This window comes from Lepisosteus oculatus, unplaced genomic scaffold, assembly GCF_040954835.1.
Source record: "Lepisosteus oculatus isolate fLepOcu1 unplaced genomic scaffold, fLepOcu1.hap2 HAP2_SCAFFOLD_60, whole genome shotgun sequence".
Taxonomy (NCBI): Eukaryota; Metazoa; Chordata; class Actinopteri; order Semionotiformes; family Lepisosteidae; genus Lepisosteus; species Lepisosteus oculatus.
In genome coordinates this window covers 804455-828083 of record NW_027168149.1, presented here as the reverse complement: position 1 = coordinate 828083, position 23629 = coordinate 804455, and the positions used below count along the sequence as shown (strand labels likewise).

At 42.7% G+C, this 23629-nt stretch overlaps 6 non-coding genes across 6 annotated transcripts; 4 read left to right on the top strand and 2 right to left on the bottom strand.

Annotated features, from left to right (window-relative positions):
* Window positions 1-3160: 3160 nt before the first annotated feature.
* trnas-gga (transfer RNA serine (anticodon GGA)) lies at window positions 3161-3242 on the top strand. Its single transcript has one exon. It is a non-coding gene; the product is annotated as a tRNA-Ser (tRNA).
* A 7109-nt stretch (window positions 3243-10351) lies between these two features.
* LOC138231414 (U4 spliceosomal RNA) lies at window positions 10352-10493 on the bottom strand. Its single transcript, XR_011186667.1, has one exon. It is a non-coding gene; the product is annotated as a U4 spliceosomal RNA (small nuclear RNA).
* Window positions 10494-11763: 1270 nt separating this feature from the next.
* On the top strand, window positions 11764-11882 carry LOC138231536 (5S ribosomal RNA). Its single transcript, XR_011186783.1, has one exon. It is a non-coding gene; the product is annotated as a 5S ribosomal RNA (ribosomal RNA).
* Window positions 11883-13188: 1306 nt separating this feature from the next.
* LOC138231542 (U1 spliceosomal RNA) lies at window positions 13189-13352 on the top strand. The gene has a single exon (XR_011186789.1). It is a non-coding gene; the product is annotated as a U1 spliceosomal RNA (small nuclear RNA).
* A 637-nt stretch (window positions 13353-13989) lies between these two features.
* Window positions 13990-14108, bottom strand: LOC138231526 (5S ribosomal RNA). The gene has a single exon (XR_011186774.1). It is a non-coding gene; the product is annotated as a 5S ribosomal RNA (ribosomal RNA).
* A 1294-nt stretch (window positions 14109-15402) lies between these two features.
* On the top strand, window positions 15403-15544 carry LOC138231413 (U4 spliceosomal RNA). The gene has a single exon (XR_011186666.1). It is a non-coding gene; the product is annotated as a U4 spliceosomal RNA (small nuclear RNA).
* Window positions 15545-23629: the final 8085 nt, after the last annotated feature.

Here is a 23629-nt window from a genome sequence, read left to right as displayed (position 1 = left end):
CCAAACCAACATCTTTAACATGATGGGTGAGCTGAAGGAAATGATTCGATTTAATACAGTCGCAATCGAAAGTCTTAAAAAGTCCATGGACTGTGTGTTTAAAGAGGTTGAAGACTTAAAGAGTGAAGTAAAAGTTCTTAAACAAGTAAATACCGAACAAGAAAAGCATATTAAAGAACTTGAATTGAAAGTGAACGATGTAGATAGATACTGTCGACGATGGAATTTAAAATTATTTGGAGTTAAAGAGGAACGTGATAAGGACCTTGTTGCAACAGTGAAGGGTATCTGTAAAAGGACCCTGCCGGACCAGGAGGACGTAATATCGGCCATTGACTTTGTTCACAGGCTCGGGAGAGCGAACATGTCTGGGCAAGTGCGCCCCAGATCGATTATAATACAGTTCACCAAGAGGACGGCGAGGGACATGCTCTGGCGAGCGGCGAGGGGGAATGAGTATTTGAATGGGAACAAACTGAGGTTTGCAGAGGAACTGTCTGCCGCGGACAGGAGCACCAGGAACCAGCTGTGGCCCCAGGTTGAAGCTGCCAGAAGAGAGGGGAGGAGACCCTACTTTGTGGGAGCGAGGGCCTTTGTGGACGGGAAGGAGATTTGCTCCCAGTGACTGCTCAGTTAATGATTATGTTTGGTTTTATTTGTTATACCAGTATATACTAGTGTTTCTTTAGTGTTAGTTTGGAATGGTGTAGTTAAGTGTTAAGGACTGTTATAGTTCTGGTTCTTTGAAAAACTCAATAGTTTAGATAGTCTTAGAGTTAGTTATTTGCTTTTGTGTATGTCTTTTTCATGAATGCCAGAGGTACTCGAAATGTTGTTAAAAGAAAAACGTTTTTTTTGTTTTGTAAAAAACTGTGCTGAGTTTTATTTTTTTACAGGAAACGCATGCATGTTGAAACTAAAGTTTATAATTGAGAAATATTAAAGCAAGGAAAATATGATACGTGTAAAATATACAATTTGATCACATAATTACTTAATTACCTCTGGTAGTTAAATGTTTTTTTTCTGCTGCGTTTTTTTTCTCTTGTACATGACTCTGATCCTCTTGTTGTATTTGTATTTCTAAATTCTACATGTTTAATAAAAATAAAAAAAAGCATTATAATCAAGTAGCCACAGAAATTGCATCACGCTTTCATGTATGCTATTGCAGACACCAACGTTGCCTAGATAGAAAACCGAAATAGCCGTGGGTTTGCTTGCTGGTCTGAAGGATCTCTCTTCGAATCTCTATCATTTGTCAATGGAAGTAAAACGCGCTGCAATCTGATACGTTCAGAATCAAACCCGCAGCTGTTGTTCGACTTTATTTCTTGACTAATTACAACTGAGTGTCGCATGAGCAGTTACGTAAACTTGTCTGGTATATTTGAACACAAATGCCGTTCTTCAATTAAAACTAACAGTACATTGTCAGGGACATTCAGTTCTATACAAACAAGAGACAGACAAGAGAATATTCCTACCTTCATGTGGACTACGTGTTGACTTACTGATCGGAATAATTGAAAAGTTCGGGTTCATAGCCGATGCAGTGCGTTCTAATTAGAACAACAGCAACGCTGAGCTCTCAGCACCGTACTGAGCCCAGGTGTTTTTCTAAAGCTGTCAGGTGCAGTTCATTTACATGAAGGAAATCTCTTACTGGGTACGATTACAATGCAGTAAGTAGCACAGGCTACTAAGGGAGTAGCCTGATGCGTTTAAAAACGACCCGAGCCAGCCAGGAGTCGAATTTACAATCTCCTAATCCGTAGTCAGACGCGTTATCCATTGCGCCACTGGCCCTGGTGTGACACTGCAGGACTTTAACCCAGTGAGCTCAGCACTGCAACTAGTAAAATATTACCCGCGGTCCATTCTTTTCCAAAAGTGAGAAACACCTGTTTTCTACATGTTGTCTGTTTTAAAACCATATCTCTTTAAACCAAACCAAGAGTTTGTCTTTTGCACTGATATTCTGATTCATTTCGATTTCAAAGAAAAAAAAACATTATCTTCCAAAGCATCATAAAATTGTCCCTTCTTCCAGACTCTACTTCTCTCTTGTAGTAGTACAGCAGACCTTTCCAGGTGAGCAGATAACAGAGTCCGAAATGAGCTTCCTCCATCAAGCAAAGTACCTGAACATGACTCTGTCTTCATAAATGCGCCCCTGTAATAAAGAAATTAAATCCAAAATCAAGAGGGCAGTTGCCTACTGAAGTTCAAGAAGTCATCAATTTTAACCTAGCAACACATTAAAGGCTGCATCTATACAAGTATGATTCTAGAAATGCTCACCAGATTACGTTTTAAGAAGGAACTGCGCCTCAGGTTTCGCCGAGATCTTAACTCGGATGGCAGGATTCAGAGTCCGGAGTGTGGACTGATGGAGCACGGAGGGTCCATATACTGTGGATCCCTCAGTGATCTTCCGCGTATTCAAACCGCCAGCGTGTAACTCCCCTGTCCCCGTGACCTCATTGCTCTGCTCTCACCTCTGTGCAGCCGAGCCCGACTCATGATAAAGTGGAAAAAAATATGCCCCCAACGTGAGATTTAATTTAGATTTCACAGATGCGCAAGGAAGAATGTTGGGGGTGCACACTTCAAGGTGCCTTACAGCTGTAGGGAGTGATTCGAGACGATTCGTGGCGTGCGCTCGTTCCCATATACCGTACGCCCCGGGCTGCAGTGCTAGGATGACATACAATACCGCTTGGGCACGTAACGGCCTTACATGCAAGTGTGGGACGTGAGGGTTTTCGTTTGTTCGTTTTGTTTTGCTCTGCTTTGCTTTGTTTTGCTTTCCATCGCGTTGGTAAGAGCGTAAATAAAAAGGCGATTCCTGCGTCTACCACTAATGTAAGAGCTATTTCAAGTGCGACGTGGTGCGGCTTTTCAAATGCTTGTGGGCATTTCTCTGTTGTTGATTCTTTTTTTGTGTGTAACAAAGTGGCATTTTCATGTCCGGACGGGGAGACTTTATCATTCCGACATGAAGCCACCCTTAAGTCCTCTGAGGCGTGTCTGTCTGCAAGGCTTGTATTTTGGAAATGTTTTTTTTAAACGGAGAATGACTTTGAAATAGGCTTCCGCCGGCGCCTCGCGATCCAGGTAAGATTGTAGCAAGAACGCAGCGGCGGTGGGGCTTGCTGTAGTCGTGGCCGAGTGATTAAAGCGATGGATTGGAAATCCATTGGGGTCTCCCCGCGCAAGTTCGAATCCTGCCGACTAGGTTGTCCGCCTCCAGTCCTTGTGTTCCGGCGCAAGGAAAGAAGCGTGCCTCTTTGCTGTTCCTGGTGGTTTTAAAACGCCAAATCGCTTGTACCCGCTGCCTTGGAAATAAATTCTTCAGCATCCGCGAATGCCTTTTTGCAGCTAAATGACGGTGTAAGTGTGTTTAGCCAGCGGGACTGGCTAGAGACGTAACTAAAGAGACTTGACGAAAATCAACTTAAGGAGATTGGAAAATATAAGAGCGTCTGAAAGTATAAGTACAGTACAGGTGGACGTAAAAGTAGTTAGATAAACAGTGTTTGTATTTTTATACAATTAGTTGCAATAGAGGAAACAATTTGGGTTTATTCGAATGTCTCAGACATGCTGAAACGCTGTAGGTTTAGAATCGAGACTGGGGAGAATAACGTCTTGTGAGAAGATCTGTTTACCTAACGATTAGATCCTGTAAATCCCTTGTACCCTCCCTAAGTCTGTCCCAGTCCAGTGGATAAAAATGTACTGTTAATGGAGTGTTGGTTTCTCTGTTATGGGATACTGGAGCACTACTGTCATGCTTGTTTCACTCCTCTGTTCAACAGTGTGCTATAGAGTAATGTATATGGGGAGACGGCAGGAGGCCACAGGAGTATTGGGGCAGCAAGTTTTACTTGCCGAGTACCAGATTTTAATGGGTGGTTTTATCCCAGATCTATTGGGTTGGAATATTATGCATTACAAAGAATGACTATCCAGAACAGGGTATCACGTGGCTTCAACTGACTGTGATCACTCAGTATGTTGATAGTATTCTGAGTGCTTCCCCTGACGAGGAAACCCACAAGTCTGAGTTGCTTCAGCTTTAGAGTGTCTAATAGAAGCAGTTATGATAAGGCCCTTTTGTGTCTAGCATTGTGAAATTTTAACAGGGCTTGGGTGCAATGTTTTTACAGGGTGAGCACAACTCTTAACAGATCTGCTTAAGGGGGGAGTGCAGTACAAGGACAAGATTGCCTTGGTTCCCGCAACAAAAGCCGCCTATAATAATTTGAAACAAGCTCTCTTACAGGTGCTGAGACTGGGGTTTCCTCAGATGGATCAACCATTCCTTTGTATGTAAGTGTGGACAAAGGGTTACTGTATATGTATATAATGTATGTATTTGTTGCATGTAGGCCACAATTCTGGATGGCTATGGAGAAATAGGATTCTCTCACAACGGCAGGGACTCCAGTTAAGAATACTAGGCTTGTCTCTGAACTGATTTGTAGTTTTACAGCTGCCGACAGAAGCAGCTTGAGTAAGGTGTAAATAACACAATAAATAAAGAATTCCAGTAACTCAAGGTAACAACCATGCAGATGCAGATGCCAGACGAGCTGCACTGGGAGAGCGGGAGTCTGAGACCCCTGTGAAACCTCTATTGGGGAAAGGGGAGAATTCAGGTTGAGGCCTTTAATAGATGTTTAATAGTGGTTAGAACAAATGTGTAAAGAATGTGGGGTTGTATGATGATGTGATGTGGGCTGGCACATACCCAAGTGTATGACAAAGATGATCCCAGGGTATGGACTGCCCTGCCCCTTGGATACTGATCTAGGGGCAGACTACACTGGGAAGGTGTGCCAGGCTGTAATTGCCTCACTAGGGGTAAGTTGGAAGTCACATTGCCCCAATCACCCACAGTCTGAAAGACCAACTAAGGAAATATCAACTGAAGGGACACCGTGGGTAGATAACTCTCTATTAAAGTGTTGTAGGTTTGTTAACTGAAGCGGTGCACAGGGCTTGTGAACAGGTGCCGGACGCTTGGGGACCTCCAGCAGAGGGGAGACACGACCGGATACCTGGCGAGTGGGTGTAGGTGAAGAAGAGATACCCTGCCAGATGTTGCAATCCTGCTGGGAGGGACCATATCAACTGCCACCAATTACTGATTGTGCCATCTGAGTGACAGGATGAGATCGCTGGATCCGCGCATCGCACTTTCACTGACCCACGGCACCAGAGACTGAGTGAACAGAAAGAAGGATGTTGTTACCGTTTCTGTGTCTGATGCTTCCTAAGACCAACAGTGTGCTTGTTAGGCCTGAGGAGCATTACTGGGGATATGGTATCAATACATTCCGGGTGTTGGGATATCTATCAGGGTAATACATTTCTAATTGGACTATAAATAATGTCATATTGTCTGCTTTAAAACTGATGTTTTCAACTCTATTGTAGAGATTCTAGAATCAACTAATAGAGAATTGAAATAAAAAAGGGCATAAGAAGACATTACCAAGAACGACCACAAGATGGAGATATTGTCTAGACATTACCAACAACGACCACAAGATGGAGATATTGTCCAAAGAGGCAAGAAGGGCAAAGCCGCGAAAAGGTAAAAGCATTTTTTGAAAGAGATTGCTGTCAGAATGCACATCCGTATCCCAAACAGAATCTCTAGTAGAATATGATCATTTGTGAAACAGGCAAATGAGTGTCTGCTACAATATGATTGCTACATATCTGCATTTGTTGGTTTTTAAGGAGTAAGAGTGCAGGGGGTTTAAACCTGCGATCCAGTGTGTTGAAGTATTTCACAACACTACCCCTAGCACATCTGGAAATAAATCCTCATAAGTGCAAACACATCCTAAATACAGTGTTCCTGCACCTTTGACCTCATCCAGAATGTATCGTTTTTTGAAAGGGATTGCTGTCAGAATGCACAACTGAATCCCAAACAGAATCTCTAGTCAAATATGATCATTTGTGAAACAGGCAAATGAGTCTCTCAGGTGCCCATTGCTCATTTTCAGACACATTTATGCAATACTTTCACCATGCGTTGAGCAATAGGGATTAAAGATACCAGAGGTAAGGTTTAAAAGTGATTCTGAGGTGCAACACATCAGCGATACAGCTAGGCATCTGAAATGCGGGGTTTGAGAGCCCTTCAGGGAACACCTTACCCTAAAGGTACCAGAAGTCCACTAGTATAAGCATTAAGTCACTGTCACCCCTGTTACAATGTGATTGCTACATATCTTCATTTCTTTGGTTTTTAAGTAGTAAGAGTGCAGGGGGTCTAAATCTGCGATCCAGTGTGTTGAAGTATTTCACAACACTACCTGTAGCCCGTCTGGAAATAAATCCTCATTCTGATTATTGACCTGGGCATGTACCAATAAATCACTGAGCATATATATATCACTGTGTTGAAGCTAGAGACCTGTATGTAATAATATGATGCTAAAATGTTATTTTCACATATATTAATGTAATAAATGATTGCTTATGCTTTATAAACAAATCTAATTAAAATAAAAGCTAAAGTTTTGTATTTATCTTGTACCATAGAACATGATTTTCTTTGTATTTCAAGCCCACAAAGTGTCCAAATGACGCACTACATGATATAAAGAAGATTATCACATGCATATCAGTATTATCTTTCTTATGAAAATGCATTCCTTTCATTATCTTTTACTTTTTAAAATGAACTCAAGTTGTGTATAATGTAATAATTTAAGTAGAATAGATTCTAATAATAAAATGATCCAGTGTGTTGCTCTACTACACTACTTCACTGCTCTATGCCGTCTGGAAATAAATCCTCAGACTGCTTACTGCCCTGGGCATGTACCAATGAATTACAGGAGCACATCTATTTATCACTGCGTTGAAGCAGGAGACACATAGTCTCTGCAAACACATCCTAAATACAGTGTTCCAGCACCTTTGACCTCATCCAGAACGTATCATTTCTTGAAAGGGATTGCTGTCCGAATGCACATCTGAATCCCAAACAGAATCTCTAGTAAAATACGATCATTTGTGAAACAGGCAAATTACTGTCTCAGGGGCCCATTCCTCATTCTCAAGACACATGTATGCAGTACGTACACCATGCATTGAGCAATAGGGATTAAAGACACCACAGGTAAGGTTAGATGTCATGTTCTATGATCATTTCTTTCAGCATTAGGGACTAAATATACCAAACGTATGATGCTAAAATCCTGAAAAAAGGATGTGCTCCATCTCGGCAGTAGATTGGATTCCAAAACTGATTTGGGTCAATATACATTACCTTTGAAGATAAGGTACAGTCTACTGTAGGGAACCATCAACTTAGAAAGCATTGGCCTTCCCTGGGGGTCAGGTAGGTGCAAAAGATAAACCTTTATCCTATCTTTATCTTAAGATAAGTGGCCAAGCAGTATTTTTCCAAGTTTCACCAAGCTCATCATGTTGCCATAGTAGAAAAAGTTCTATAAAATGTTAAATAACTTTAAAAAAAGCATCTTGGTCTTTCAGTACTGTACAAGGTGAATTAAACTGTCCCTGGTAATAAAAAGTAATTAGAAGCATCCCAGAAACTTTATCTCTAGAAACATTAGCTGTTTTATATCATGTAATTTAGTGTGATGTTGTCAGAATTCAAGGACATTATCACACACAGAAATTGTTTCAGTTAAATCTAAAAAACGCAGCTAAACATGGGTTTAAATGTAAAATAGAAGTCTTACCTCTTGTCAAAAGATTTAATTCAAGAAGCGATGTAATAAATGATTGCTTATGCTTTATAAACAAGTCTAATTAAAATAAAAGCTTAAGTTTTGTATTTATCTTGTACCATAGAACATGATTTTCTTTGTATTTCAAGCCCACAAAGTGTCCAAATGACGCACTACATGATATAAGGAAGATTATCACATGCATATCGGTATTATCTTTCTTTTAAAAATGCATTCCTTTCATTACCTTTTACTTTTTAAAATGAACTCAAATTGTGTATAATGTAATAATTTAAGTAGAATAGATTCAGGTAGGAAATATAGAGTCATGATGTTTATGGCTGACATCATTTCACATGGGTGAATTTTAAGCTAAGAAATAAAAACATTTACAATGAAGATACCATTGCTTAATTTTTAATGCGTTTAAAAAATAAATACCTCCTGAGAATAATTTGCCACTCCCAGATCCTTGGTAAGGTACTGTTTGAATCCAATCAGGAGAGGAGCATCCAGGGAGTGCTTTCTATAGAGTCCAGCTTGGGCCACTCTCTTCCGGCCTGCTGATACTTTTTAACTACTCAGGGCCTGTAAGGATATAAAACACCGGTTTAAACATTTTATACCTATAAGACAAATTAGAATTTTAGTAAAAAATAGATACATCTGAAAAATAAAAAGTCTTACTGCTGATAGAGTTCTTCAGAGCTCACATCTTCCCCTTCCTTATCCGCTTCTGTTTCAGTTTCTAGAGCAGCCTCTGGCATCTCTTCCTCCTGGACTGCGGCCTCTTGCTCAGGGCCGCTGGAATGCAGGTATATTCTTTTCAACATGCTTTTACATAATATGTTGTAACAATGATTTCAAAAAGAAACTACAGAAGCCTTACAGATTAAAAATATCTCACCTTGCCAATGTGTCTTCAGGCTTCCCATGTACAAAAAGGCCCAAGGACTCTAGCAGTCTTACAACCACTATCCTGTTTGCCTCACCAGACACGATCTCTATTCTGTGGTAATCCACGATGACCCCATTCTTCAGGTGATTCATCATGTCCTCCCTCGCCTGTTGAGAGGCCATCCTGATCTCTTCTGCCGTGGCGTGCTTCATACACGCCCTCTTCAAGTGAGCAGGAAGCTGATCAAGAGTATTCAGGCACATCTTGCACACCAGGGGAATCCTCGCGGGTTTCCTTTGAAAATAAATAATACCATCTGTGTATAGAAACAAGCTAAGACTGATTTCTTAAATTATCCTTAATTTTCTCTCTCATAGTTTGAGCATAATGATTTTATTGCATTTATATAAGAATTGCTCATTGCTCCAAAATAAATAATGGTTTCATAAAAAAGTGAGCACTTACTTGGTCTCAGTCACAGACTTTCCAATAGAAGCCATTGTGGAGTTCAGCAACTGCAGGTCCTAGAAGTGGGGAAGGAATTTTAAAAGAGAAATTGAATTACAATACAGAAGGAATGGCTGAGGGATCACTGAAATATATATATACAAATTCCAAAGACTGAGTCCATATAGAAACAACTACCTTTCATTTTCAGTATAAGAAAAAAAAAACATTATCTTCCAAAGCATCATAAAATTGTCCCTTCTTCCCCGTGACCTCATTGCTCTGCTCTCTCCTCTGTGCAGCTGAGCCCGACTCACGGTAAAATGGAAAAAAATATGTCCTCGACGTGAAATTTACTCTGGAGCGAGCCAGTGTTGCGCATAGCTGCCTTCAAAGCAGTTGACCCAGGTTCGATTCCCGGCCAATGCAGTTGCAAATGTTTTCAAATGCTGTCATGAGCCTTGGATTGTGACTAGCAAAGCGAAGCCTTTTGAAAGAGCTAAAGCACTGCAAAACGGAATTGAAGGAGAATCTTACAGGGGATTCTGAGCAGTGTCTGCATACATGCAGTCAGATAAAGGTGCTGAAAGCTTGAGCTACTCTCAATGTCATGCTGCCCTTCCCCGGAGTAAATCTGTTACATTGAAAGAATGCTTCTGGCAGGTTCAAAAAGGGACCCTTGTTAATTGGAGAAATCAATGATTTCGAATGAATTCTGTACGCGTTAAAAGACAGCTATACACAGAAAACATGCAGGACACTGCTCATGATGTTTCCCGAGCCGAAACAGAGTGCGTTTTTCCAAGCCATTTGACAAAGCCCACCCACTGAAAACTGCAGCAGATCGTGTAAAGACGTTCAACTTTGTAACTACTGCACGCACAGGAAGCAGAATAAATTCCTCTTTTCAAACTGTCAAAGGTTTGCTTTGCAAACGCTGCAGGACATCGCACAATCTCTTTTGAACAGGGACAAACGATTTCTTATGGGGCGCAGTAAGTACAGACGTTTAAAATGCTCCACTCATGCCGACGATGCAGCATGAAGAAGCGCAACCTAACGTTTGACAGACAAAAGCCAGGCGCCGCTACGAGCAATATGAAATCATACTGACAGCACACGGCGTTTCGCGCTGACACAAAAGTAATCTCGACAGACGCTGTTCTCTGCATAAAGCTGAAAGAGCTAAAGAGCGTTTCTGTTGACACGTAACAAGCTCGTTTCTTTCTACCATGATATCACCATGACCAAATCTGTCTTTAAACACCTTGCTCAGTCTCTGACGAGACTGTCAAAAATTGCTTTCGCCGATTGTATTGCAAACCGGCGGAAGCGGGGTATTGGGAAAAGTTTTCAACTAGCAATAATCGCGCCTCGGCTAAACCTCACAGGCTACGATACTGCCACTGCGCAAAGCTGACGGTTGCCAAGCAACCGCGGGGATTCTATGGAAATCGTTATCGATCGTCTCATGGCATGTCGTTGCTATAACGCTTCATATTTGTCGTCTTCTTCTTCTTCTAGCTTGAGGTTTTGAAGAATTTCATGACAGACAAGGGCTCCGTTGGGAACAAAGGGCGTTGTGAGAAAACCGTTGCTTATTTTCAGCAGCAGAAATACAACCCTTTAAATAAAAGATGACAGAACAATGACGAAGGTCATGCCGGGAGGAACTCATGCACTATAGAGGAAAGGGGGCGGGCACGTACAGTTCACATTCAAGCCACAAGTACTCTTCTTGGATGTTGCACAAACAAATCCTAACGTCTTGAAAGCATTGCAGCATGTTTGTGTCCCACTTCCCGTGGCTGCGGGACGACTGACAAGAACGGACAAACAATCTGTGGCGTTTAGCGTGACATAGTCTTGCAGGCATCGTGCTGTCTCACTGCAATACTATACCGCTGGAGGAAACAGTCCATCTGGCCATGAAACTCATTTGAACGTCTAGCTACAGCAACTAACAATATCATGATTTATTCAGGATGTGTGGAATCAGCACGTCCCGGAGACAGCTTCCGAAATCGTGAGCATTCTCTGGTGGTAGGGGCGTTCAAGATGGCGCTCAGGTGGGAGGTAAAGTTTAGTTGTTGGGGAGTTTTTTTGAGTTTTTCATGACCTGAATGTTAATTTTTGCTTTTTTTGACTACAGAAAAATAAGGACTTAACACTAGTTGTTTAAACTTCAGTTATAATTGAAAGAAAAAAAAAACGATTTTTTTAGGGTTAACCCTTTTATGTTTAAAAAGTCCGATATGAGTAACACTGGGAAAAGAAAAGAGAGTGCTGGGTCTTCGAAGGAGAACTCTAAGATACCTCAATCGTATATGTATAGCACTACAAAAAAATCGATGGCAACTAAAGGGAAAAGTGAAGCAGCTGCAGGGGCAGCAAGAGGGCGGAGGCGCCGCGCGCCCGGCCGACGTGTTGGACCGGTGCGCTTTACGTGCTGAAATAAACACGCGACAGCCCCGAAATGTTTCCAGAGTGCTGTGCACTGAAGACTTGCCTGGTGCTCCTCCGTGCAGATTGTTTGTCCTCCTCCAGTGCGGGACGAGCCAACACAAGGGAGCGCATTCGCCAACATCCAGGCACGCAATGCGATTTGGAAAGCAGCTCCTTTCCAAAGAGTTGCACACGAACGATCCACACACAGCTTCAAGTAGCGAGTCATGCGCCAGGGCTCTCGCTTACGGCCACACCACCCTGGACACGCCCGATCTTGTCTGATCTCGGAAGCTAAGCAGGGTTGGGCCTGGTTAGTACTTGGATGGGAGACCGCCTGGGAATACCAGGTGCTGTAAGCTTTTGCTCTCCCGGCCAGCAGGGGTCGCCGTTGGTGCCGTAGGCTTTGGGAGGAAAACCTGCAGGATGGAAAGGTGATCTATAGCCTCATCTCTAGAGATGTTTTGTTGCTGTGGCATGTGTGTGACCCATATTCAAAAAAAAAAAACCCGTCTGTAAAACGAATATCGAAGCTGCCTCTAAATCTGCAAATGAAGATGAGTCGATAAACCACTCGTTTTTCGTATAACTAGACATTTATTCATTTGTTACCGATTTCATTCATTGAGCCCTGGGGTTTCCTAATGGCCAAGGAAGGTCGGGACCTCGGTTTGACGCCTCCCCCGAAGGACGGCGCCTGTTTGTGCAGCAGAGTGTCGCCATCAGGAGGCTGGGGCGTAAGAGAGCCACACAGCCCGCAGGGTGAGCGCTCCCTACTGGTCCCAGTCACACCTCTTGCAGGAGCAGCAGCAACCGGAGCTTTTCCGGGGTGGAATCTCCCATCCGGGTGCCGGCCAGGCTCACACCTGCTGGGCTGCCCCGGGGGTGAGCCCAGTCGAGAGTCGCAGGGCCAGATCTAGTCACCGGGGAGAAACGATACAAGTGAAGGATTGCTCGGCTCTCGGCACTTGAAAAGACCGACAAATGTCTCGTTCCCGCCGGAGCTGAATGTACCCGCATGTGTGGTGTCGTCTTCTTCCCCCGCCCCGCTGTGTTTGCTGTATTGTCTCTGAAGCCGGCCCCCCCGAGACGAGACGGGCTGCTCCTGTGCCCCAATTAACACTTTACAGGTGCCATTCCCCGGCATTGTGGCCATTGGAGCCCCGACGCAGCTAATGCGGAGCACTTGTTGGACTGGCATCGAAAGGACGTGTGCGCACGGAGCGAGCCTTCCCTGCGGCAGAGCGCGGGAACTTTCTCCCCCCCTCCCGCTGCAGGAGTTGTGTGCACTGCAGCGGTGCCGAGAGAAAAGCACAGAAGGCAGCAGGCTCTGGAGAGCAGGTAAGAGACGGAGCCTTGTGGGCAGGCAAGCAGGCCCGTTTTTTGGAAATTGCTGAAAAGGTTTGTTCGGTGTGTGGCAGGCGCACGTCGCAATGAGGCCGAATTGCATCCCGGGACATGCTGCGAATGCGCAACGGCGACTGCAGATGTGTAGGAAACGGCGCGCTCGTTTTCTCGTTTTGCCCACACTTTTGAGTGTTAGTGTGGCGTGTGAGTGTGTGAAAGAGTGGGCCCAGCAGGAGGCGGTGGCGTGCAGGGCGAGGAGGTGGCCTAGGCTGCGCGATTTGTGCTGTGGGTGCGGGCCGCTTGCAGGGGCCTGTTTAACTCATACTTACCTGGCAGGGGAGATACCTTGATCAAGAAGGAGGTTCACCCAGGGCGAGGCTCGGCCATTGCACTCCGGCTGTGCTGACCCCTGCGAATTCCCCAAATGTGGGAATCTCGACTGCATAATTTCTGGTAGTGGGGGACTGCGTTCGCGCTCTCCCCTGATGTGCTTGGTCCAAAATCAGATACGGGAGGGTTAGGACACCACGAGCTGCGTGGCTGCGGAAGGATCCCGGTTCGACAGGAGTGGACGCCGCTGCTGGTTCTCGCTGGCTTTTAGTTAGGGGTCCGGAGAAGCATCTCAAGCTAGTTCCACTACTCCTTCCGGACGTTCATTCCCTTTTCAAAGTCAGTCGTTTTGCTGTAGTCTGCGTTCTTTAGGCTGATTATCGAGGTTAGCCTTTATTTGGTCATGGGGGGCCTCGGTACTGTATGCTGAGTCTAAAGACAGTTTCACCCGTTTTCTGATTGCTCGGTTCTGTACCAGTGCAGACATGTCAAACAGTGAATGGCTGTACCTCTATTGTATTCGTGCTCAATGAATGAAATCGGTAACAAATGAATATATGTCTAGTTATACGAAAAACGAGTGGTTTATCGACTCATCTTCATTTGCAGATTTAGAGGCAGCTTCGATATTCGTTTTACAGACGGGTTTTTTTTTTTTGAATATGGGTCACACACATGCCACAGCAACAAAACATCTCTAGAGATGAGGCTATAGATCACCTTTCCATCCTGCAGGTTTTCCTCCCAAAGCCTACGGCACCAACGGCGACCCCTGCTGGCCGGGAGAGCAAAAGCTTACAGCACCTGGTATTCCCAGGCAGTCTTCCATCCAAGTACTAACCAGGCCCGACGCTGCTTAGCTTCCGAGATCAGACGAGATCAGGCGTGTTCAGGGTGGTGTGGCCGTAAGCGAAAGTCCCGGCGCCTGACTCGCTACTTGAAGCTGTGTGTGGCGGGGGTTCCGTGCCCCCCGAGCGGGACTGAAGGATCGTTCGTGTGCAACTCTTTGGAAAGGAGCTGCTTTCCAAATCGCATTGCGTGCCTGGATGTTGGCGAATGCGCTCCCTTGTGTTGGCTCGTCCCGCACTGGAGGAGGACAAACAATCTGCACGGAGGAGCACCAGGCAAGTCTTCAGTGCACAGCACTCTGGAAACATTTCGGGGCTGTCGCGTGTTTATTTCAGCACGTAAAGCACACCGGTCCAACACGTCGGCCGGGCGCGCGGCACCTCCGCCCTCTTGCTGCCCCTGCAGCTGCTTCACTTTTCCCTTTAGTTGCCATCGATTTTTTTGTAGTGCTATACATATACGATTGAGGTATCTTAGAGTTCTCCTTCGAAGACCCAGCACTCTCTTTTCTTTTCCCAGTGTTACTCATATCGGACTTTTTAAACCTAAAAAAAAATCGTTTTTTTTTTTCTTTCAATTATAACTGAAGTTTAAACAACTAGTGTTAAGTCCTTATTTTTCTGTAGTCAAAAAAAGCAAAAATTAACATTCAGGTCATGAAAAACTCAAAAAAACTCCCCAACCACTAAACTTTACCTCCCACCTGAGCGGCATCTTGAACGCCCCTACCACCAGAGAATGCTCACGATTTCGGAAGCTGTCTCCGGGACGTGCTGATTCCACACATCCTGAATAAATCATGATATTGTTAGTTGCTGTAGCTAGACGTTCAAATGAGTTTCATGGCCAGATGGACTGTTTCCTCCAGTGGTATAATATTGCAGTGAGACAGCACGATGCCTGCAAGACTATGTCACGCTAAACGCCACAGATTGTGTTTGTCCGTTCGTGTCAGTCGTCCCGCAGCCACGGGAAGTGGGACACAAACATGCTGCAATGCTTTCAAGACGTTAGGATTTGTTTGTGCAACATCCAAGAAGAGTACTTGTGGCTTGAATGTGAACTGTACGTGCCCGCCCCCTTTCCTCTGTAGTGCATGAGTTCCTCCCGGCATGACCTTCGTCATTGTTCTGTCATCTTTTATTTAAAGGGTTGTATTTCTGCTGCTGAAAATAAGCAACGGTTTTCTCACAACGCCCTTTGTTCCCAACGGAGCCCTTGTCTGTCATGAAATTCTTCAAAACCTCAAGCTAGAAGAAGAAGAAGACGACAAATATGAAGCGTTATAGCAACGACATGCCATGAGACGATCGATAACGATTTCCATAGGATCCCCGCGGTTGCCTGGCAACCGTCAGCTTTGCGCAGTGGCAGTATCGTAGCCTGTGAGGTTTAGCCGAGGCGCGATTATTGCTAGTTGAAAACTTTTCCCAATACCCCGCTTCCGCCGGTTTGCAATACAATCGGCGAAAGCAATTTTTGACAGTCTCGTCAGAGACTGAGCAAGGTGTTTAAAGACAGATTTTGTCATGGTAACATCATGGTAGAAAGAAACAAGCTTGTTACGTCTCAACAGAAACGCTCTTTAGCTCTTTCAGCGTTATGCAGAGAACAGCGTCTGTCGAGATCACTTTGAGTCAGCGCGAAACGCCGTGTGCTGTCAGTTTGATTTCATATTGCTCGTAGCGGCGCCCGGCTTTTGTCTGTCAAACGTTAGGTTGCGCTTCTTCATGCTGCATCGTCGGCATGAGTGGAGCTTTTTAAACGTCTGTACTTACTGCGCCCCATAATAAATCGTTTGTCCCCATTCAAAAGAGATTGTGCGATGTCCTGCAGCGTTCGCAAAGCAAACCTTTGACAGTTTGAAAAGAGGAATTTATTCTGCTTCCTGTGCGTGCAGTAGTTACAAAGTTGAACGTCTTTACACGATCTGCTGCAGTTTTCAGTGGGTGGGCTTTGTCAAATGGCTTGGAAAAACGCACTGTGTTTCGGCTCGGGAAACATCATGAGCAGTGTCCTGCATGTTTTCTGTGTATAGCTGTCTTTTAACGCATACAGAATTCATTCGAAATCATTGATTTCTCCAATTAACAAGGGTCCCTTTTTGAACCTGCCAGAAGCATTTTTTCAATGTAACAGATTTACTCCGGGGAAGGGCAGCATGACATTGAGAGTAGCTCAAGCTTTCAGCACCTTTATCTGACTGCATGTATGCAGACACTGCTCAGAATCCCCTGTAAGATTCTCCTTCAATTCCGTTTTGCAGTGCTTTAGCTCTTTCAAAAGGCTTCGCTTTGCTAGTCACAATCCAAGGCTCATGACAGCATTTGAAAACATTCGCAACTGCGTTGGCCGGGAATCGAACCTGGGTTAACTGCTTTGAAGGCAGCTATGCGCAACACTGGCTCGCTCCAGAATAAATCTCACGTCGAGGACATATTTTTTTCCATTTTACCGTGAGTCGGGCTCAGCTGCACAGAGGAGAGAGCAGAGCAATGAGGTCACGGGGACAGGGGAGTCACACGCTGGCGGTTTGAATACGCGGAAGATCACTGAGGGATCCACAGTATATGGACCCTCCGTGCGCCATCAGTCCGCACTCCGGACTCTGAATCCTGCCATCCGAGTTAAGATCTCGGCGGAACCTGAGGCGCAGTTCCTTCTTAAAACGTCATCTGGTGAGCATTTCTAGAATAGTACTTGTATAGATTCAGCCTTTAATGTGTTGCTAGGTTAAAATTGATGACTTCTTGTATTTCAGTAGGCAACTGCCCTCTTGATTTCGGATTTAATTTCTTTATTACAGGGGCGCTTTTATGAAGACAGAGTCATGTTCAGGTACTTTGCTTGATGGAGGAAGCTCATTTCGGACTCTGTGATCTGCTCACCTGGAAAGGTCTGCTATACTACTACAAGAGAGAAGTAGAGTCTGGAAGAAGGGACAATTTTATGATGCTTTGGAAGATAATGTTTTTTTTTCTTATACTGAAAATGAAAGGTAGTTGTTTCTATATGGACTCAGTCTTTGGAATTTGTATATATATATTTCAGTGATCCCTCAGCCATTCCTTCTGTATTGTAATTCAATTTCTCTTTTAAAATTCCTTCCCCACTTCTAGGACCTGCAGTTGCTGAACTCCACAATGGCTTCTATTGGAAAGTCTGTGACTGAGACCAAGTAAGTGTTCACTTTTTTATGAAACCATTATTTATTTAGGAGCAATGAGCAATTCTTTTATAAATGCAATAAAATCATTATGCTCAAACTATGAGAGAGAAAATTAAGGATAATTTAAGAAATCAGTCTTAGCTTGTTTCTATACACAGATGGTATTATTTATTTTCAGAGGAAACCCGCTCACTTGAAGAGGTCGTGTATGAAGCACGCCACGGCAGAAGAGATCAGGATGGCCTCTCAACAGGCGAGGGAGGACATGATGAATCACCTGAAAAACGGGGTCATCGTGGATTACCACAGAATAGAGATCGTGTCTGGTGAGGCAAACAGGATAGTGGTTGTAAGACTGCTAGAGTCCTTGGGCCTTTTTGTACATGGGGAGCCTGAAGACACATTGGCAAGGTGAGATATTTTTAATCTGTAAGGCTTCTGTAGTTTCTTTTTGAAATCATTGTTACAACATATTATGTAAAAGCATGTTGAAAAGAATATACCTGCATTCCAGCGGCCCTGAGCAAGAGGCCGCTGTCCAGGAGGAAGAGATGCCAGAGGCTGCTCTAGAAACTGAAACAGAAGCGGATAAGGAAGGGGAAGATGTGAGCTCTGAAGAACTCTATCAGCAGTAAGACTTTTTATTTTTCAGATGTATCTATTTTTTACTAAAATTCTAATTTGTCTTATAGGTATAAAATGTTTAAACCGGTGTTTTATATCCTTACAGGCCCTGAGTAGTTAAAAAGTATCAGCAGGCCGGAAGAGAGTGGCCCAAGCTGGACTCTATAGAAAGCACTCCCTGGATGCTCCTCTCCTGATTGGATTCAAACAGTACCTTACCAAGGATCTGGGAGTGGCAAATTATTCTCAGGAGGTATTTATTTTTTAAAGGCATTTAAAATTAAGCAATGGTATCTTCATTGTAAATGTTTTTATTTCTTAGCTTAAAATTCACCCATGTGAAATGATGTCAGCCATAAACATCATGACTCTATATTTCCTACCTGAATCTATTCTACTTAAATTATTACATTATACACAATTTGAGTTCATTTTAAAAAGTAAAAGGTAATGAAAGGAATGCATTTTCATAAGAAAGATAATACCGATATGCATGTGATAATCTTCCTTATATCATGTAGTGCATCATTTGGACACTTTGTGGGCTTCAAATACAAAGAAAATCATGTTCTATGGTACAAGATAAATACAAAACTTAAGCTTTTATTTTAATTAGATTTCTTTATAAAGCATAAGCAATCATTTATTACATCGCTTCTTGAATTAAATCTTTTGACAAGAGGTAAGACTTCTGTTACATTTAAACCCATGTTTAGCTGTGTTTTTTAGATTTAACTGAACCAATTTCTGTGTGTGATAATGTCCTTGAATTCTGACAACATCACACTAAATTACATGATATAAAACAGCTAATGTTTCTAGAGATAAAGTTTCTGAGATGCTTCTAATTACTTTTTATTACCAGGGACAGTTTAATTCACCTTGTACAGTACTGTAAGACCAAGATGCTTTTTTTAAAAGTTATTTAACATTTTATAGAACTTTGTCTACTATGGCAACATGATGTGCTTGGTGAAACTTGGAAAAATACTGCTTGGCCACTTATCTTAAGGTAAAGATAGGATAAAAGTTTATCTTTTGCACCTACCTGACCCCCAGGGAAGGCCAATGCTTTCTAAGTTGATGGTTCCCTACAGTAGACTGTACTTTAATTTCAAAGGTAATGTATATTGACCCAAATCAGTTTTGGAATCCAATCTACTGACGAGATGGAGCACATCCTTTTTTCAGGATTTTAGCATCATACGTTTGGTATATTTAGTCCCTAATGCTGAAAGAAATGATCATAGAACATTTGGACACTTTGTGGGCTTGAAATACAAAGCAAATCATGTTCTATGGTACAAGATAAATACAAAACTTAAGCTTTTATTTTAATTAGATTTGTTTATAAAGCATAAGCAATCATTTATTACATTAATATATGTGAAAATAACATTTTAGCATCATACGTTTAGTATATTTAGTCCCTAATGCTGAAAGAAATGATCATAGAACATGACATCTAACCTTACCTGCGGTGTTTTTAATCCCTATTGCTCAATGCACAGTGAAAGCATTCCATACATGTGTCTGACAATGAGGAATGGGCCCCTGAGACAGTCATTTGCCTGTTTCACAAATGATCGTATTTTACTAGAGGTTCTGTTTGGGATTCAGATGTGCATTCGGACAGCAATCCCTTTCAAGAAATGATACGTTCTGGATGAGGTCAAAGGTGCTGGAACACTGTATCTAGGATGTGTTTGCAGAGACTGTGTGTCTCCTGCTTCAACGCAGTGATAAACAGATGTGCTCCTTTAATTTATTGGTACATGCCCAGGGCAGTAAGCAGTCTGAGGATTTATTTCCAGATGGCATAGAGCAGTGAAGCAGTGAAGTAGTGCAAAACACTGGATCATTATATTATTAGAATCTATTCTACTTAAATTATTACATTATACTCAATTTGAGTTCATTTTAAAAAGTAAAAGGTAATGAAAGGAATGCATTTTCATAAGAAAGATAATACCGATATGCATGTGATAATCTTCCTTATATCATGTAGTGCGTCATTTGGACACTTTGTGGGCTTGAAATACAAAGAAAATCATGTTCTATGGTACAAGATAAATACAAAACTTAAGCTTTTATTTTAATTAGATTTGTTTATAAAGCATAAGCAATCATTTATTACATTAATATATGTGAAAATAACATTTTAGCATCATATGTTTAGTATATTTAGTCCCTAATGCCGAAAGAAATGATCATTTGTTTAACATGCACGGGTCTGTCTCAAAGGATGCAGTACTCCTGAAGGGCCTCAAACCCTACATTTCGGATGCCTAGCTGTATCCCTCACATGTGGCACCTCAGAATGACTTCTAACCTTACCTGTGGTGTATTCAGTCCCTATTGCTCAATGCACGGTGTACATACTGCATACATGTGTCTTGAGAATGAGGAATGGGCCCCTGAGACAGTCATTTGCCTGTTTCATAAACAGGGACCTGGACCTAGACCTGGCCCGTACAGGGCTCAAACCCGCGACCTTGGCGTTATTAGCACCACGCTCTAACCAACTGAGCTAACCGGCCTCATGACAGTGCTCCTCTCTGTGCTGCAAAAAATCAAACTCAGGGAATTTCTTTTGTCCTCCTTTGAATAGAAAGCCGTGTAATCAGTGTACGGGCTTTCTCGTGCAGTTTCATGGTTCTTGTAACCCAAATCCTACACTGGCCTGAAGTGCCCCCCCATTTCACAGCATTTTTCAGCTGATTTAAAATGTACCTAAAGGAGAAGCATTATTGAAGACCATCAATTACCAAGAGCTTTTGTCAAAGGTTTTGGTGGTCATTTTGAATGACCACAGAGCGCTGTGACCTCGGTTTTATCCAAAAAGACAGCGCCCTTTTACAACACAGCATCTCCGTCACTATACTGGGGCATTGGGACCCGCACAGACCTCAGGGTGAGCGCCCCCCCGCCGGCACCATTAACACCGCTTCCAGCTGGAAGCTTTGTTTTTCCCTGTAGCTCACCCTCATCCGGGTACTGACCTGGCTCACACCTGCTTAGCTTCAGTGGGTTTTCAGTTGCGAGTTGCAAAAGTTGGGATGCAAGTGATGGAGCCGTTCGCTGCAAAAGCCACTGGCCAGGAATCGAAACCAAGCCTCCTGCGTGGCAGGCGAGAGTTCTAACAATGAACCACCAATGCTCAATGCCTGTACCTTCAAAAAAGACGCTTTTTTGGTGCTGTGTGCAAAAAGCGTCGACATCTACTTCCAGCTGCAAAATGCCATCCGCGGACGCTGTGAATTTATTTATTTAGACACCGCTCAGAATCCCCTGTAAGATTCTCCTTCAATTCCGTTTTGCAGTGCTTTAGCTCTTTCAAAAGGCTTCGCTTTGCTAGTCACAATCCAAGGCTTGTGACAGCATTTGAAAACACTTGCCACTGCGTTGGCCAGGAATCAAATCCGGGTCAACTGCTTGGAAGGTAGCTATGCTCACCACTATACCACCAACACATGCCCGGGGGAGCCCTCCAGGACACCACCAGAGAATGCTCACGATTTCAGAAGCTGTCTCCGGGACGTGCTGATTCCACACATCCTGAATAAATCATGTTATTGTTAGTTGCTGTAGCTAGACGTTCAAATGAGTTTCATGGCCAGATGGACTGTTTCCTCAAGTGGTATAGTATTGCAGTAAGACAGCACGATGCCTGCAAGACTATGTCACGCTAAACGCCACAGATTGTGTTTGTCCGTTCGTGTCAGTCGTCCTGCAGCCACGGGAAGTGGGACACAAACATGCTGCAATGCTTTCAAGACATTAGGATTTGTTTGTGCAACATCCGAGAAGAGTACTTGTGGCTTGAATGTGACTGAGCAAGGTGTTTAAAGACAGAGACTGAAAACTGTTAAAGGATGAGTCAAAGTAACGTCTAATCGGATTAGTTTCCTTAGAGCTGGTTCAGAGTTTGCTCAAGAGTTTACCTTTCACAGATGCGCAAAGAAGAATGTTGGGGGTGCACGCTTCAAGGCGCCTTACAGCTGTAGGGAGTGATTTCAGACGATTCGTGGCGTGTGCTCATTCCCATATACCGTACGCCCCGGGGTGCAGTGCTAGGATGACGTACAATACCGCTTGGGCACGTAACGGCGTTATATGCAAGTGCGGGACGTGAGGGTTTTCGTTTGTTCGTTTTGTTTTGCTCTGCTTTGCTTTGTTTTGCTTTCCATCGCGTTGGTAAGAGCGTAAATAAAAAGGCGATTCCTGTGTCGACCACTAATGTAAGAGCTATTTCAAGTGCGCCGTGGTGCGGCTTTTCAAATGCTTAACAGGATGATTTTGCATGCACGCGTGCTTTCATGCAGTCGTGTGTGCAACCATGTCTGCTTACGTGCAAACGGGCGTGGTTTCATGTATGCAAAAAACTTTCCTGGGCTCTTCTGAAGCACATAAAATTATTTGGAGATATACATTTGTCTTATTTTCCTCTTAAGCTCTAGAATTGATAACTTTTTTTTCATTTTTGGCATTTTTCATCATTTTCCAGAAAGTGGTTGCAAGCCCAATATCATGCGAAGAAACTTCAGGATTCGGGGATCAGTCAATGGATTTTCTTCAAAGTTGGATTTTTGCACTCTGTGGACCAAGAGATGTTGTTCTATAATGTTTTTTTTTTTTTTCAAATTTAAAAATATCATTTTTTCATGGAGCTTTGAAGGGGATGGATTCACCCTCCTTTAGCCAGGACAGAGCTCCAGGAGCCTGGGTAGGATTCTAGCTTTCTCCCCTTGCAGGCACCTGGCACAGAAGACAATATTTTTTTCCTTAAAATCTTTTTTTTTGTGTTCCTTGTTGTTCCAAACTTAATTTTAATCACTTTTAATTAGAGATTTTATTAAAAATAGTGCAATAAATGACTAATTTCACAAAAATTAATGTAATATAAAACGGATGTTTTCAACTTTATTGTAGTGTTTTAGAAACTAATATGTCTTCAAAAATGGTTGTTTTTCACTCCTATGAATTAAAACTGTTGTTATATGATGTTTTTTTTTTCAAATTTTAAATGATCATTTTTTCATGGAGCTTTGAATGGGATGGATTCACCCTCCTTTAGCCAGGACAGAGCTCCAGGAGCCTGGGTAGGATTCTAGCTTTCTCCCCTTGCAGGCACCTGGCACAGAAGACAATATTTTTTTCCTTAAAATCTTTTTTTTTGTGTTCCTTGTTGTTCCAAACTTAATTTTAATCACTTTTAATTAGAGATTTTATTAAAAATAGTGCAATAAATGACTAATTTCACAAAAATTAATGTAATATAAAACGGATGTTTTCAACTTTATTGTAGTGTTTTAGAAACTAATATGTCTTCAAAAATGGTTGTTTTTCACTCCTATGAATTAAAACTGTTGTTATATGATGTTTTTTTTTTCAAATTTTAAATGATCATTTTTTCATGGAGCTTTGAAGGGGATGGATTCACCCTCCTTTAGCCAGGACAGAGCTCCAGGAGCCTGGGTAGGATTCTAGCTTTCTCCCCTTGCAGGCACCTGGCACAGAAGACATCATTTTTTTCCTTAAAATCTTTTTTTTTGTGTTCCTTGTTGCTCCAAACTTAATTCTATTCACTTTTAATTAGAGATTATATTAAAAATAGTGCAATAAATGACTAATTTCACTAAAAATACTAAAAGTAATATAAAACTGATGTTTTTAACTTTATTGTAGTGTTTTAGAAACTAAAATGTCTTCAAAAATGGTTATTTTTCACTCCTAGGAATGAAAGCTGATGAATGAATGAATGAATGAATGATGATGAATGCATCGCTT